A 16,443-nucleotide genomic window follows, 5' to 3' on the forward strand; every position below is an offset into this window, starting at 1 on the left:
AAGTGGCATGCAAGGTACAGTCACCTTGGTTTCCAAGGGCTCAAACTACTGTCTAGGAAGGAGATGGTCTGAGGGCTCCCGACGATCGACCACGTGGAGCAGGTGTGCGAGAGCTGATGTAAACTAGGCCCGATCTTCCGAAAGGTATGATAACGTCAATTGGTAAAGACTCGACGTTCATGATCTAGGCTTCAAACCAAGACTGATTCGGACCCCCACAACCGTTACACCACTGCTTCGTTGGTTATCAACCACGCGAACGCGACTAACCTTGCCGAGAAGGCTTTCCTGCAAGCGAATCGAGAACACAAGCAAGAACGGGATGAACACAATCTGAAATTGCAAATAAATATGAGGCTTATAAAAATAAGAAGGAGTTCAAGTCTTTATTCAAAAGGACTAATCTCCACAGGCGAACAACATCAAGAACTGGGCCCTGGTTCACAGCAAGCAGTCTTAGCGGCACAGTTGCAGCAAAACGATGTCTGTTTCATGAGGAAATCAAGAACTAAACAAAACCCAAACCCTAAGGAGAGCGATGACTGGTATTTATAGAGTCTTGGGCGTCACCCCCCTTGACGCGCCCCCTAATGGGCCCAAACACGATACACGGTCCAACGGACCAAAAGACGATGTCGCAGCACCCTGATAGATTCTGGATGCTGATTTTGTTTCGATGATTCCCATTGATTCCAAAGGGCTTTTGATGTGAGACCAATTGGGTTGGCTTCCTTATCCAATTAGCTTTCCATCCATATGTGGATCATCGAAAATGGAGTCCGAATGCATCCTGGGTGACCAGTTTAAGGCAGACTGGTCCTGGAACTCGAGATGGGCTCCAACTTCAGTTGGACTGGGCCTCCACCATGAGAAAGATGAATTGGATGCCCATGATAGTCCTCCTCCTCTCCTTGGCTTGTATGTGATGAAGAAGTGATGTCCTTATCATCCTCCCTTTCTTGAATTGAAGTCGTCCTCGACTGAAGTAGATCGTCTCCTCCATTGGATGACAGCAACAATGGCTCTAGAAGAAGACGATCATCTTGGCACCCAATCCTTCGCAAAGGCGGCTGCCATGGTGGCTTCCCTGCTGGGAATTCATTCTCCTCTTGCAAAAGGTTAGTACCAATAAGAGGCATAGCACTAGAAGCAGGACCAAGTAGACATATAGGCGATGTACAAGTTAAAGCATAACAAGGTTCATCATGATCAGCAAGAACAGATTTAAGAGCAAATAAAACTTTTTTCATGTTACTTGAATGTTCATTTGTTGGTTTGCTAAAGTCTTTATCATGACCTTTCTTTTTCTTTTCAGCAAGTTTTTTTTCATATTGCACAATTTCAGCAGGAGTTAAAGGAAGTAAAGTAATGGTCTTTCCCTTAAATATAAAAGTATATCTATTTTGCGTACCATGATGTTGAGCATTATTATCATATTGCCAAGGGTGGCCTAACAAAAGTGAACAAGCTTGCATAGGCACGACATCAAAATCAGCATGATCATGGTATGACCCGATAGAAAAATGCACACGAGCAGATTATGTTACATTTGCCTTACCACTATTGTTGAACCACTGAACATGGTATGAATGTGGAAGAGCACGTGTAGATAAACCAAGAGTCTTGACAAGCTCAGAACTTACCAAGTTATTGCTGCTCCCTCCATCAATTATAGCACGAACATAGAAATTATTGACAATGAGGAATATTTGACATAAATTATGACGTTGTAGCTTGTCTACTGGCTCAACTTGTGTACTCAAAACACGCTGAACAAGGATTGATTTGTAGTCTGCAGTGCATGCTACACTATCAATTACCTCATTAGGATCTTTAGCACTATCCGCAAATTTATCTGCATAAAGATCAGTTGCAAGTGCAAATTCATTCTCTTCATCACTAGCACTAGCATACCCACCATCATCAGTAGCAATATATGCGCGTTTGCTGGGGCATTCTTTAGCAATATGTCCCATGCCCTTGCAGTGGTGGCACACAACTTTAGAAGAGCTGCTAGAGGAAGGTGTAGCAGATCCACTGGAAGAAGGTGTGATAGGATAGGAGAACTCTTCTTTACAGGCGCTGGTGGTGTCTGCATATTAGAAAACTTACTCACCTTGGTTGGACGTGAAGGAATGGATGGAGTCGCGGATGGAGTCGTGGATCGCCTAGGTTGTCGTCCCTGTACTTCCCTTTCAGCTTTAATAGCATAATGATATAATTAGGAAAATCTAGTCCATTCTTTATAGTCAAGAACATCCTATATTTCACGACGCAAACCTCCAAAAAATCTAGAACACTTATCCATTTCATCCTCTTGTATGTTACTACGTTCTAGACCAATTAAAAGCTCCTGATAATATTCCTCAATAGACTTACTACCTTGATTTAAATGTTGCAGTTTTAATTACAGATCACGCTGATAGTATGGAGGAACAAATCTCAATTTCATTCGTCGTTTAAGTACAGTCCAGGTTTAAGATATTTGAGTATTAGTATTAGCATTATTGCAAATATCATTCCACCAGAAAAGAGCAAAACTAGTAAACTTACTAGTAGCAAGTCTAACTCTATATTTTTCAGGTACTTGATGGTAGCTAAATTTTTTATCTACAGCAATCTCCCAATCTAAATATGCTTTAGGATCAGCAGAACTATAAAAAGGAGGTATCTTAAACTTGGTTTTAGAGAAAGGATCATTATTACCTTGGTTGTTACCTCCCATACCGCGTCGATTAAAGTTTAACTGATTACGGTTACGTGCATCCTCAGCACGTCGTTGAGCTTCGGCTTCAGCCTCCGCGTCACCATCGTCCTCCTTAGAGAGATCCTCATCATCATCTTCAGGACGTTGTTCAGGATGTCGTTGTTCAACATCTTCAATCCTCGTGGCCAAATTGGTGATTTATTGAAGGATCTCATTGAACTTGTCATCAAGAATAGCACGAAGCTCATTCTTGGAAACACAGTCATTGAAATCTGTAGGTGCGGCCCCGTTTCCTTGGCCGCTACCTCCGGCTTTTCCTGACATGGTTAGTAGAAAGGAAAAGTCAACACAAATAGTATTATACCTACCAACTACTTAGGTTGTAGACAAAGAAAAATAAGGCACTCAACTCTCAAACATCTTACCACGGTCTTACAAGTGTTCTTACCAAAGCAACAGGCGGTGCAATCGGTCGGTGACTGTGATACCGTTGTTGCTGGAGTGTAACAGTTGCAAGGCGAACCTGTACTTAGTTAAAAGAAAGCGGAGCTTGGACAGGCACAATATAGTAGCAAGGAATAACAAAATTCGCAACTGAATAGCAAAGCTGAATAAGTATCCTAAGTACTTGTCTTAGTTGCTGGCCTACTCACGTTCCAAGTACTAGATGTATTAAGTGATGTGAACAATAGGAATATGATTAGGAACAAGGCAGAAATCAGCATACGCAAACACAGCTCAAATGATGCTCTCTATGTGCTCCTCTAGATATTGTTCCACTTTTGCTCCTCTCTTTTTTCTCTATTTTTGGGCCGTCGTTGTTTTTTTGGGATTCTTTAACTTTTTATTTTTATTTTTTTTTGATATTTTTTCTTCACTTAGGAGCACAAAAGAAGTAACCACAGAAAATATGAGCTTAAACAAGTGAAAGACGTGGCCTGTGGAAATTTTAGAAGACGTGCTCAAAATCGATAAAACCCTTGTGACCACGAAAAGAGGATCTTGTGACCACTTTTTGACCAAAATAAAAATCTCAGACCCCAGCAACACTGTGGATGGACGGATCCGAAATTTTTTTCTAATCGATTTTGATATATGGAAAGTTAAAATCCGGGCTCGTATGCGAAAACTAGAAAAGTTTTAAGAACGGACTTCGAATTAGAGGACAAAATAGGAACAATGCGCACAAAATTGATCACGACAGCAATGATTTGATGAAAATAGTGAAGACAAGTGTAGGAAATTAGATGGCATAGACTAGGGTTTGATGGATATAAAGAAAACTCAACAAGACTCAGAGATGTTCACAGATTATGATGAAAAACAAAGGGGAAAACACAAACTGGACTAAAAAATTATCTAAAACCAGCAACCAGAACTTGACCTAGGGCACAAACTCAACAACGCGAAACAGAGACGAAATTACACGGTACAATGAGGCTATACGATAGGGAATATGTGATGATGTATATTTTTTTGGCTTTTTGTGGACTATAGATAATGCAAAAACAGTAACAATCTAAAGGGGAAAACAAAGTTATACCTAACGGGCAACCTGGCTCTGATGCCACTTGATGTAGACTAGGCCTGATCTTCCGAAAGGTATGATAGCGTTGATTGGTGGAGACTCAATGTTCACGATCTAGGCTTCGAACCAAGACTAATTCGGACCCCCGCAACCGTTACACCACTGCTTCGTTGGTTATCAACCACGCGAACGCGATTGACCTCACCGAGAAGGCTTTCCTGCAAACAAATCGAGAACACAAGCAAGAACGGGATGAACGCAATCTAAAATTGCAAATAAATATGAGGCTTATAAAAATAAGAAGGAGTTCAAGTCTTTATTCGAAAGGACTAATCGCCACAGACGAATAAGATAAAAAACGGGGGCCCTGGTTCACAGCAAGCAGTCTTGGCGGCACAGTTGCAGCAAAATGATGTCTGTTTCACGAGGAAATCAAGAACTAAACAAAACCCAAACCCTAAGGAGAGCGACGGCTGGTATTTATAGAGTCTTGGGCGTCCCCCCTGGACGCGCCCCCTAATGGGCCCAAACACGATACACGGTCCAACGGACCAAAAGACGGTGTCGCAGCACCCTGACAGATTCTGGATGCTGACTTGTTTCGACGATTCCCGTTGATTCCGAAGGGCTTTTCATGTGAGACCAATTGGGTTGGCTTCCTTATCTAATTAGCTTTCCATCTATATGTGGGTCATCGAAAACGGAGTCTGGATGCGTCCTAGGTGACCAGTTTAAGGCAGACTGGTCCTGGAACCCGAGATGGGCTCCAACTTCAGTTGAACTAGGCCTCCACCATGAGAAAGATGAATTGGATGCCCATGCTGGTCGTCCTCCTCTCCTTGGCTTGTATGTGATGAAGAAGTGATGTCCTCATCAAGAGCTGCCTCGCTGGGAAGCAACGTCGTCAGCCGTTCCCAGCGGTGAGCAGATTCCGCGCGTCGTGTTCCCTAGAGCTCATGCACGTGGATCTCTGCGGGCCGATCACGCCAGAGACACCGTGTGGCAAGCACATGTTCCTGCTTGTCATGGATGACAGGAGCAGGTACATGTGGCTGATCCTGCTGGCATCCAAGGATCAAGCTACTGCTGCGATTATACAATTGCAGAAGCGTCTGGAGGTGGAAGCTAGGCACGCTGCGCACCGACTACGACGGTGAGTTCACGGCGCAGGCGTTCGTTGACCACTACACCGATCATGGGGTCCAACGACACTTGACCGCGCCGTACATGCCTCAACAAAATGGCGTGGTGGAGCGGTGCAAGCAAACTGTGCTGGGGATGGCCCGTAGCATGATGAAGGCAATGAACGCGCCCAGATGGCTCTGGGGTGAGGCGGTGAGCACTGCCATCTTCGTGCTGAACAGATCGCCTACGCAGAGCATGGAGGGGAAGACGCCTTACGAAGTCTGGTATAGCCCTAAACCGGCTGTGCACTTCTTTTGCACCTTCGGTTGTGTTGCCCATGTGAAGGTCACCGGTGGACACCAGCGTAAGCTGGACGATCGTAGAACATCCATGGTGTTCATCGGCTACGAGCCCGATTCGAAGGCATATAGGTTCTATAATCTGAGCACGGAGCGTGTTCACATATCACGAGATGCGGTGTTTGAAGAAGGAAGGGCCTGGAGCTGGGGAGACAAGGCGGCGAGCATGGCTCTGGGGGAGCCATTCATCGTGGAGTACGTGACGTTGTCTTCCCAAGGCAGTAGGCACGTGCTGCAGTCACCAGCGACATCAGCGACACCAGCATAGGAAGCTGTTTCAGTGGGTTCAGCTACACTAGGAACACCTGCAGGAGTGGAGTTCGCATCCCCACCACTAAGGGAGCTGGACCTCGATGCCAACCATGACGACGAGGCGCCACTCTAGTTCAGAACACTAGAGAATGTTCTAGGACCAGCGGCTACTCCGTAGCTTGCTGATCGGGAGCTGGATGGCGAACTGATGCTCGTCGTGGATGACAAGCCCACCACGTTCAAGGACGCACATGGCGACGAACACTGGAGGAAGGCCACGATGGAGGAGATGGCCTCCATAGAAGAGAACAGCACCTGGGCACTCTCTGATCTACCCCTAGGACATCGCCTGATCGGTCTGAAATGGGTGTTCAAGCTCAAGCGTAATGAACAATGGGAGATCATCAAGTACAAAGCCTGGCTCGTTGCAAAAGGCTATGTCCAGCAGCACATAATTGATTTTGACGAGGTATATGCTCCTGTTGCTCGAATGGAATCAGTTCAAACCCTTCTTGCAGTGGCTGCACAGGAAAATTGGCTTGTCCATCACATGGATGTCAAGTCGGCTTTTCTCAATGGGGAGCTCAAGGAGGAAGTCTATGTCCAACAGCCACCAGGCTTCACTGTTGCTGGGCACGAAGGCAAGGTGCTCAAGCTAAAGAAGGCGTTGTATGGGCTCCGCCAAGCTCCCAGAGCGTGGAACATCAAGCTTGATCACAGCCTGCGCGAGCTTGGTTTCAAGAGGTGTGCAAGTGAGTACGACATGTACACAAGGGGAGCTGCAACATCGCGGGTGGTGGTGGGTGTCTTTGTTGATGACCTCATCATCATAGGCGCGCCACACATGGACGTTGAAGCATTCAAGAAGGAGATGCAGCGGCTATTCCGGATGAGCAACCTTGGTCTTCTCTCTTACTATCTGAGAATCGAAGTGAAACAGAGAAAGAACTTCATCACACTGGGGCAGGCCGCCTATATAAAGAAGCTACTCGACAAGGCGGGTCTGACCAGTTGCAACCCGTGTTAGACTCCTATGGAAGTCCGCTTGAAGCTATCAACCAAGAGCACCACGTCGGAGGTGGATGCTACTGAGTACCGAAGCTTGATCGGCAGCTTGCGGTATCTGATCCATACATGTCCAGATATAACCTTTGTAGTGGGATACCTGAGCAGGTTCATGGAGACACCATGCAAGGAGCACCTGGTCACTGTAAAGCGTTTGCTGCGATATATCGCAGGCATGATGGAATTTGGCATACTCTACTCCAAGGTCGCCAGTGGTGGCGACAACAAGCTGCCGGGGTACAGTGACAGTGATTTGGGGGGAGATGTCAACGAATGGAGGTGCACTGCAGGAGTAATCTTCTTCCTTGGGGACAAGCCGATCTCATGGCAATCCTAGAAGCAGAAATTAGTGGCACTCTCCACCTGTGAAGCTGAGTACATGGCCGGTGCACTTGTGGCATGCTAGGCTGTGTGGCTCACCCGGCTGTTGACAGACATCATCGGCGTTCAAGTTCAGTCCGCCATCGCGCTGAGCAAAAATCCCTTGCTTCACGACAGGAGTAAGCACATTGATACACGCTTTCATTTCATTCATGACTACGTGGAGGACGGGAGGATTTGCTTGGACTATGTGAGCACTCAATAGCAGCTCGCTAACGTCCCGACGAAGCCTCTTGGGCGAGGAAGCTTCTGCGAACTACGTACCAAGATTGGCATCGTCAAGTTGAGCTGATCCGAGTAAGTCTTAGGGGGAGAAATGTTGTAATCCTAGCTTGGACCAGCTCATAGTTATCGGCCTAGATTAGAATAAGGAGAGCCCAATCCTAACCAGGTTGAGTGCGTCAGTTAGTTGGAGCCAGATGCATGCTGCGTTCATGCAGTGGCCTCCCGTTTTCTTAGTTTCTGCAGAGTAGTGGAAGTACTCGACATGCTCTCGACCGTGGGATGGCGCGGTCTAGTCGGAGGCCATGGGGAGTGCAGCGTCGTGGCGCGAGGTGCGCTCAAACATTGTATGTTTATATCAATAGAGTCAAAAAACGTCGCAAGCAGCGCGCGGCACCAAAAACACTCTTGAGTTCATGTGTGTTCTTCTGAGTTCCTGGTGTGCAGTTAGTGTGCTCAACTTGTCTCCGGTGAGGGGCGCCAGGCAGCGTGGACAATAGCATGCAGCTACTCAGCAGCAACACAGGTGATCCGTTGATTAGCACGAAAATGGTTCAGGTAGAGATGGTTTCGCCAGGTTGTTAGAATTGTATACTTGACAGCTTTTTTTCTTCTTATTTGTGAAAGTCTTCTCCTTTCTAATATCCTTTTTGAAAAAACTTTCTAAAATTTGCATAATGGAACGAACATCTAGTGTCATTCAAAATGAAGTCAAAATTGTCCATGAAGGTGATGACCGTTTGAACGGCCTTGGGCCTAGATAAATTCGGGCCCAAAGACATATACGCTTGCGATTACTAGGACGGCCCATTCACTCCTTCCAGGTTTTGGCCCAACATAACAGCAGGGAACCTATGCTTGCAGAAACACTTTCAAATCCCAATTGTACCAGTGAATTATAGTTCCCATATAAATGTTAAACCAGAGCCGTCCTGTTTGACATGCATATAATGTATTTTTCACGGTTTGATTTTTTAGAGCATTGCTCCACACGCTTCATGTTAGTTCTTGACTTAGAGATCATCAATAAAGAGTCTTCAAATAGGCTTAGTATGAAATGGTCAAGAGGTCAAGCCCAAATTCCCAGTATGTTGTTGTAGGGTTGGTTTGGGTAGATTCATGCTTATTAGCCCTTGCAAGCCTGAGTTGGGTTTGAGTGATTCAATTGAAATTTCCCAATGCTATTGAACTTTGGCAAACCTAGAAACCTTTTACGAGATCTTAGTTATGGGTTGGTGAAATTGAGTAGGATGCATGGATTCTTTGGTTTTGTATGGTGTTTGGAGTTTATTCTCAAATTCTATGAATCGATTCATAGAGCATGCAACCCTAATAAATTACATAAGCATGAGGCCTATAATAGCTCTGGACCTACCAATTAATTACCTACCTAATTTGGTTCATGGTTGGAGAATTGCATGCATGTGGCAACTAGCATAGGGCGCTGCATGCAGTGGTGATATATATGGTACCACACTATTAGAGGTGAAAACCTTGTTAGGTGTGCTAGAGTAGGAATCACAACTCTGTAATGGACTTGTAGTGTGACCATGTTGATCGTATCGGAGATGTGAAGCGTAAAAGTGAAAAACTTGACTTGTGGGCATTGATGTGCAATCTCTATAGAGTGAAAAACCGATATATCAAAAAGGGCCTAAACTTTTTCCTAAGTAGTGGGATTTGTGTGGTTCAACTAGAGAAGTTGTTTCCATTCATTAGATGGAACATAATCTCGTGGCTAGATCAATTTGGATCATGTTTGGGTTGGAATATATATGCACCTAGTTAAGAGGTCTAATATTCTTTTTTTGAAAGGAATAGGTGGTCAGATTTTAGGTAACTTATGATGTGTTGCATAAGAATGAGTCAAATCAAAGAAGCATTCCTTGACTTCAGCCTCATGACATATTTACCACACTAACGGGATATTTCATTGCATTCAACCTTCCTTTTGTTCCCCTTGCTACTCGTTGTTGCTATAGGTGAGGTTCCATAAAGATGGTTGTCAACAAAAGATGCTCGGCAGTCCTTCGAGGGGTATCCCACGAAGGTAGATTGATCGGTGGAGGTGCGCGTGATACGAACTAGATGGTAATACAAGCACCGAGACACAAGATTTAGACAGGTTCGGCCATCAGTATGACGTAATACCTACATCCTGTGTTCTGATGTATTGTATTGAGATGTATGTAGATGTTGATTAGGGGACCCCTGCCTCACCTTATATACTCTAGAGGGGTAGGGTCACAAGGAAAGTATCCTATTTGGTACTATACAATATCTTACGGTGCCGTGCACGCCTTGATCTTGTGGGCTAGGCCACCTCTGATGGTGCGGCCCATGTCTTGTCTTATGGATACCGAGGGTCATATCCCCCACAGCTAGTCCTCGAGTGCCTTGTATCCTTTGAGCAATGCTGTCTTGAACAAGTCTGAGCACTTTGACGTGAAGCCGATCAGTTCAACTGGTGATCTGAGCAGTGGAAGTCAAAATCGACCAGTTTAACTGGTGACCTGGGCAGTGAAGGTCGAAGCCGACCAGTTTAACTAGTGACCTAGGCGGTGAAAGTCAATGCCGACTGGTTTAACTAGTTAGGAGACCTCAGACTTAGCCAAGTAAGGCTTGCTAGAAGGATGTAAGGGGCTCAAGATAAAATTTGAAAATTCTTCCACCTAGGAGAAGTGTAGCCACTTAGACTTCGTCAATAAGGAGGGTAAATCAAGAAATAAGCAATACATTCACCGCTAGGTGAAGTGTAGCCACTTAGTCCCCGAGCCTGCTAGAAGATGAAGAATGAATCTTATAGCAGGGTTAAAGAAAAGAAGTCTGAAAGCTTGCCGATGTCATTTGACATGCGCGTATCAAGACTCTAGACGTGTTGCCCAAGATCAGCACCCTGATCCAAACAGCATGGAGTAGCTTGATAGCACACCGATGAGACATAGCCAGATTGACCACCAAGAGAGTCCTTAGCTTAGCTGGCGATGCTTGCACAAAGAATACGAACACTAAGGAGTCCTCGGCGTAGCTGGCGATGTCCGAGCACCGAAGAGTCTCCGGCGTAGCTAGCGATGTCCGAGCACCGAGTCCCCGGCGTAGCTGGCGATGAAGCATGAGCGACGAATAGTTTGGTCAACTGGTCGGTGACGAAGTGAGCATTGAGTAGAAGCGACTGATTAACAGTCTGATCAACTGGTCGGCGACGAAGTCCATGAACCTAGTGGTCCGACCAGTTGATCGGTGGAGAAGTCCGAGCACCAGGTGGTCCGATCACCTAGATGATAATCCTGCAATACAAATATGTAGAACATGTAGTACATAATGTAGAAATATATGAACTCCGGAGAAGAAATAGCGTATGTAGCTCAGCGATCAGTTGGTGTGAAGATGTATTTATATTTAATACAAACTGTTCGACCAGTTAGTGTGTAACTGAGTCTCCAGGCCTAGTTAGCCCGTTAACCATAACGCGGAGCGCGGAGCCTGTGTGCGTGTAGGAAGAACAAAGCGTCACTAAGGAGCCGCTGCTGACCATCCATAACACAGAGGGCAGACGCTCGTGCACGTGTAGGGAGGAGCCGGAGATAGGGCCGTCTCTGGAGACATCTGAGCATCAACATGACTGTTTAGGGATTTGCCTTAGATTTAGCTGTATGTCATCTTTAAGATGGTATACATGAAAGAAAATTGTTTGGAGAGCAAACATGGAGAAAACAGCTTGAATAAACATTATGGCGATATACGAAGATTGGAGAATATTTAAAAAAATATTAAAGCGTGACTTAGCTTTAGACAGAATGTCTGGTCGATGGCGTATGGCGTTATCTGGTCGGCGACGCGGGCAGCTTGCTTAGCGGCTGGAACGAAGTTGATCTCGTGTTGGAGTAGGACGGACATAGTCAGAGCTTGGCGGTGTCAATCCGCGTACGAAGACGTGCGCCGTGGTTGTCGAAGGATGTCGACGCGATCAGCCGAGTTGACGCGAAGGATGTTGATCTTAAGTTATGCCATCTGGTTTGCCAGGGATCAGCGCGCACGAGCCCCATGGTGGGCGCCAACCGTCGACAAAAGATGCTCGACAGTCCTCCGAGGGCTATCCCACGAAGATAGATTGATCGGTGGAGGTGCGCGTGATACGAACTAGATGGTAATACAAGCACCGAGACAAAAAATTTAGACAGGTTCGGCTGTCAGTGTGATGTAATACCTACATCCTGTGTTCTGATATATTGCTTTGAGATGTATGTAGATGTCGATTAGGGGACCCCTGCCTCTCCTTATATACTCTGGAGGGGTAGGGTTACAAGGAAAGTATCATATTTGGTACTATATAATATCTTATGGTGCACGTCGACCAGTGCCGTGTACGTCTTGATCTTGTGGGCTGGGCCACCTCTGATGGTGCGACCCATGTCTTGTCTTATGGATACCGATGGTTATATCCCACAATGGTGTAACCCTGGTAATATCTATTCGTGGAAGATGGAAGCCCTACACTGGTGAAGACTTTGTGTTATAGTTTTCTTTCGACCCTTGATTATTATTTTGAATCAAAGTTGTTTCTTTATAATAATAACAAACTTATATATACATCGAAATTATGCACGTACAAACATATGCACTGAATGTGGTGGAATACGGCTAAAGCTATCACCACCCATCGCCTACCATCGCTATTCACGGGATATTCTCTCTCTCACTCTCAAGCTACGTGTCGCTACAATTCCCGCAGAAATAAATTGCCTGGAAATTATGTTGCTGAAATTTACTGTCGGAATTAAGGAGCTATGACACAGTTCTAGCTTCACACGCTGACACGCAGCGGTCCCTCGTGCTTAGGACTGACGGATCAAAGGCAGATGGCAGACCCACCCTGATTAAATCGACGTGGTTTTGTGTGATTTGGCGCTGTAGTAGATGGGGTTTGCTGACATGTCACAATAGTACTAAAAAGAAAGAAAGTAAGACTAGGTATCTACAAGTTTGTCTACACTCCATATCTCCTACTACTAAAAAGAAAGAAAGTAAGACCACCGTTTCATGCGACAATTGTCGCTCCGTCGGTCCACCCCTCCCCTTGCCATACCGCATCACGCGCTCCCCTCTGCCTCCCCCTCCTCTCCCTCGTGCCCTTGTTCGCCGGCCCATGTCCCCCTGATCCGCCTCCTCCTTCTCCCCCTCACTGCCTCCTCCCGTCGGTCCACGCGTGCTCGACGAAACCCTAGCTGCTCCTTCATCGCTGCCAACGGCGGCAGCGTCGTCTCAACTCGCCATCTCGATCTGGCGGTATGCCACCCCCCTTCTCTTCTCCCTCGTGGACGCGCGGTTGCCGGCGTGCTAGTTGCGGCAGGCATTTGTGCTGCCGTGGCTAGCCTACAGCGTGTGGCTGCCTGCCCTGCATGCCTGCGTTTGCCCACTGGCCCCTGTTTGCCGGTGTGCTATGCACGCCTAGTCAGCGTGAGGAGGCAGCAGACGGACGACAGCAATAGGCAGCAGCCGCGTGCGGCAGCTCTAGCCCTGCTGCCGGCAGTCGGCTGGCCTGTTGTCCTGCCCCTGTTTTGGGGATTCCTTTGGATTTTTTCCCACAATTTTTTTGCCAATTTCTTGGTTGAATTGATGTATCTGAACTATGTGTGCTCATGGACAGCGGCATGGGTCCAGAACATGAAGTGGAAGCCAGGCATGGGTCCAGCAGAGGTGTGGATGGGGAACGAAATGATGCCATGTCAGGTGCTCCTCTTGGTTCTCAATCGTGCCTTGCTCTTTACTTTTATGCGTGTTTTTTTTCTTTTTTACTAACTCAATTTTGTTCCATTTAATTTCACGGCAGGTTTTTCTGACATAAGTAAATGCAATGGAAATGCCCCCAACAAAAAAAAATATTAGAATATAAAAATGGTCACTCTAATTGTTTGTTGTCCATTGTAATTTAGTGTGCCCATTTTGGCATGCTTTCAATGGTTTGTACAGTTATTTGCTATTAACGTTGCAACATGAATATCTGCTTAGTATGAATATTGCAGTGCTACCTGTATTGTTGTCGTCAAAACTGCTCGCTGAGATGGAAGCTAACGAAACTATGAAGAGGGAGTGACTCTTGACTGGAATAACTAATCTACCGGTGCCTACACAGTTTCAAAAATTAAAGGTGACAAATTTAGTATGAAGAATAAAAACCTATAGCATGTGTTGCAAGCTTCATTTCTCAGCTATCTATAATTAGAATGAACCTGGCATGGTTCGTTTGAGGTTAGAATAGACATGATTAGAAGTGCATGTGAAACTACTGACAAAATAATTGTTGAATTCTGTAAGAGCTATGGGTTGGGAACCCGTCACAGGTTCGTTCTGTTTGTCATGACATAAATCATCTCCCCATGGTGTTCGTAGGATAGTTATATATCATAGGAAATGGCAGTAACCAAACTCAGATAAATGTTTGGTATTTCTGTCTTAGTTTTTAAATTTGTTGCCTTCATACTACTTGTAGGCATAAGGAGGACAGTTACTTCTTTGTCTATCTTCGTGTTTTACCTCTTTAGTCACTCTGCATAATTTTATTCCTTTTTTAGCAAGACAGCTCAACATATCTATCTTCTGAACCAATAATTAATATACATCATTCTACCCATGACAGACCCTACAACTTGTCGATATGCACTTACCTTCATGTAATCAGTGTTAATGCTATATTTGTTTGTGTGACAGTTATGTTCCGAATTTTCTGTGTTTCTTTCGGTACAAAAAAAAGTTTCAAGTCAAGGTTACAACGGCCTTTTCTATTTCCCTTCATCAACTTGATGTGTTTGATACAAATGTGACTGTGACTGTTTAACAAAGGCCATATCTAAGATTCAATTTTAGAGACCTATGCAGCGCCTTCATGAAGACGTAGAGTAAGGTATAACCACCTAAAGTAGATCTTTCTAGAGTTCAACTATGCAGAGCAAAACCACCATATTAGTTCACTGATTCATACCTATTGTGACCTGTCAACTGTCTTAGACGTGACCCATCCTGCTACACATTATTGCAAACTATCCATATGTTAATCAGTCAGTTCAAAAAAGGAAGATTGGATTTGAGCTCTTGCAGTGTCACCTTTGTTTCCTTATGAACACAACAAAATATCCCAACTTTAGACTTCCAATATGCTGCTTACCGAAACGCTAGGATTATTTTCATAAATGACTGCATATTTTGATTTATGTCATGTAATAGATAACGTGCCCTAGATCACCAAACTTTCTATCATTCTCTTCACCTATTTATTCAGAATAGTAGCAATAGTCTTTTTGCTAATATAGAGTAGTAATTCTTACATCTGTTATTTTTGTTGTCACTTATGCCTACAACATCTAAATATTTGTTAGTTCGTCAATTCCTGTAGGTTAAGATTTTCAAAGGCAACAATGAATGAGCATTCAGACAAGGTCGAAGAACTTGCTGCAATGCTTGCTATTGAAGTGGTATGATTTTTTGTTGTCCTGCTTTATCTCCTTACATGTCACTCACTATCTAGGTAGCGAAAAAAAGAGGGTTACCAAACTCTTATGAATATTGGTATGAGTGAGGCCTAATTTGCTAATTCCTTTGTGTTTTTACTTTGTGGCACAATTTATTTGCTAAATTCCTTCCACTGCAAAGCTTCTGCTGCTGAAACAACCAGACAGATTGCAGCTACTCTAGCACCTGTACTTGGCATAAGAGATGGTTAAGGTCATTTTGCAAAAAACCAGCCAAATGATTTCTATCAATGATACAATCAATTCTGCTAGAATTTCGGTACAGGCTATCTACAATTTCGTGTTAAGACAGATTGTTAATGATTCGATCTGTGCACAAAAAACTAAATAGCTTCTATTTGGCAACCACATATTGTTAAAGAGAACCACTGATAGTCCCATACATACAACGAATATATGATGAACGCCTTCAGAAAGCTAACCATTTAGAAAACCTTGTCTCATATATTTACAGGAGAGTGCAAATGGTAGTACTTATCATATCTAACAGTGAATAGGTAATCCAATCAACTCCCACACTGATTGTTTTTCAAAGTTCAGCACATTTGCTGTCCAACAATAATGTGCCTATTTAGATGTGATCGCTTTAGAGTTTTTTCCTTCTCCTTTTCCGTGTCTTTATATGGTCTGCACTTAATCTAAACATCCTATTTCAACTATGCAGGACAAAGGAAGCGCTGAAGAAACGTATACAACAAAGGCTACCCAAACCGCGCCCCAAAAAACCATGCCTCCTTCACAGAATCCCCCACGAAGAAGTAAGATCCTCAAACGTTATAATACAGAACTGCATACTATGGTACAGGCAAACATATACACAAAGAAACATATTTACTTCTATGTGGAGGTTCTTAATTTTACATATCATTTATAGATCCATAGCCAAAAGGAATTTTTTTACCTATAGATTTCATCGTGTCATACATCATTTGTAGAGCCACGAGCGTAGAACCTAAACACCATATCCAACCAGTAGCAGAAGTAACCAAAGGTCCACTCATATTTCCTACATTATCACTTATTGTTTTTATTCTTCTTTGACTCTGCTTACACAGTGCCATAGTAAACAGCTTCTTTGCCTGTTAACAAGTATCACTACTAGGATCCAGCCCTGTCGTGACGCATATATTGGGTTGCAATATGGCTATTTTGGTTGCAATACGGATCAATTGCATCTATGTATGGTCATTGACAAGTGGTTGCATTTAGAACGGTGCAATAGGTTCTTGCATCCTTTTGGATGTGGTGTTGCAATATGGTGGTTTTGCAATGCACATA

This window comes from Miscanthus floridulus, chromosome 1 (genome assembly GCF_019320115.1).
Source record: "Miscanthus floridulus cultivar M001 chromosome 1, ASM1932011v1, whole genome shotgun sequence".
NCBI classification, from domain to species: domain Eukaryota; kingdom Viridiplantae; phylum Streptophyta; class Magnoliopsida; order Poales; family Poaceae; genus Miscanthus; species Miscanthus floridulus.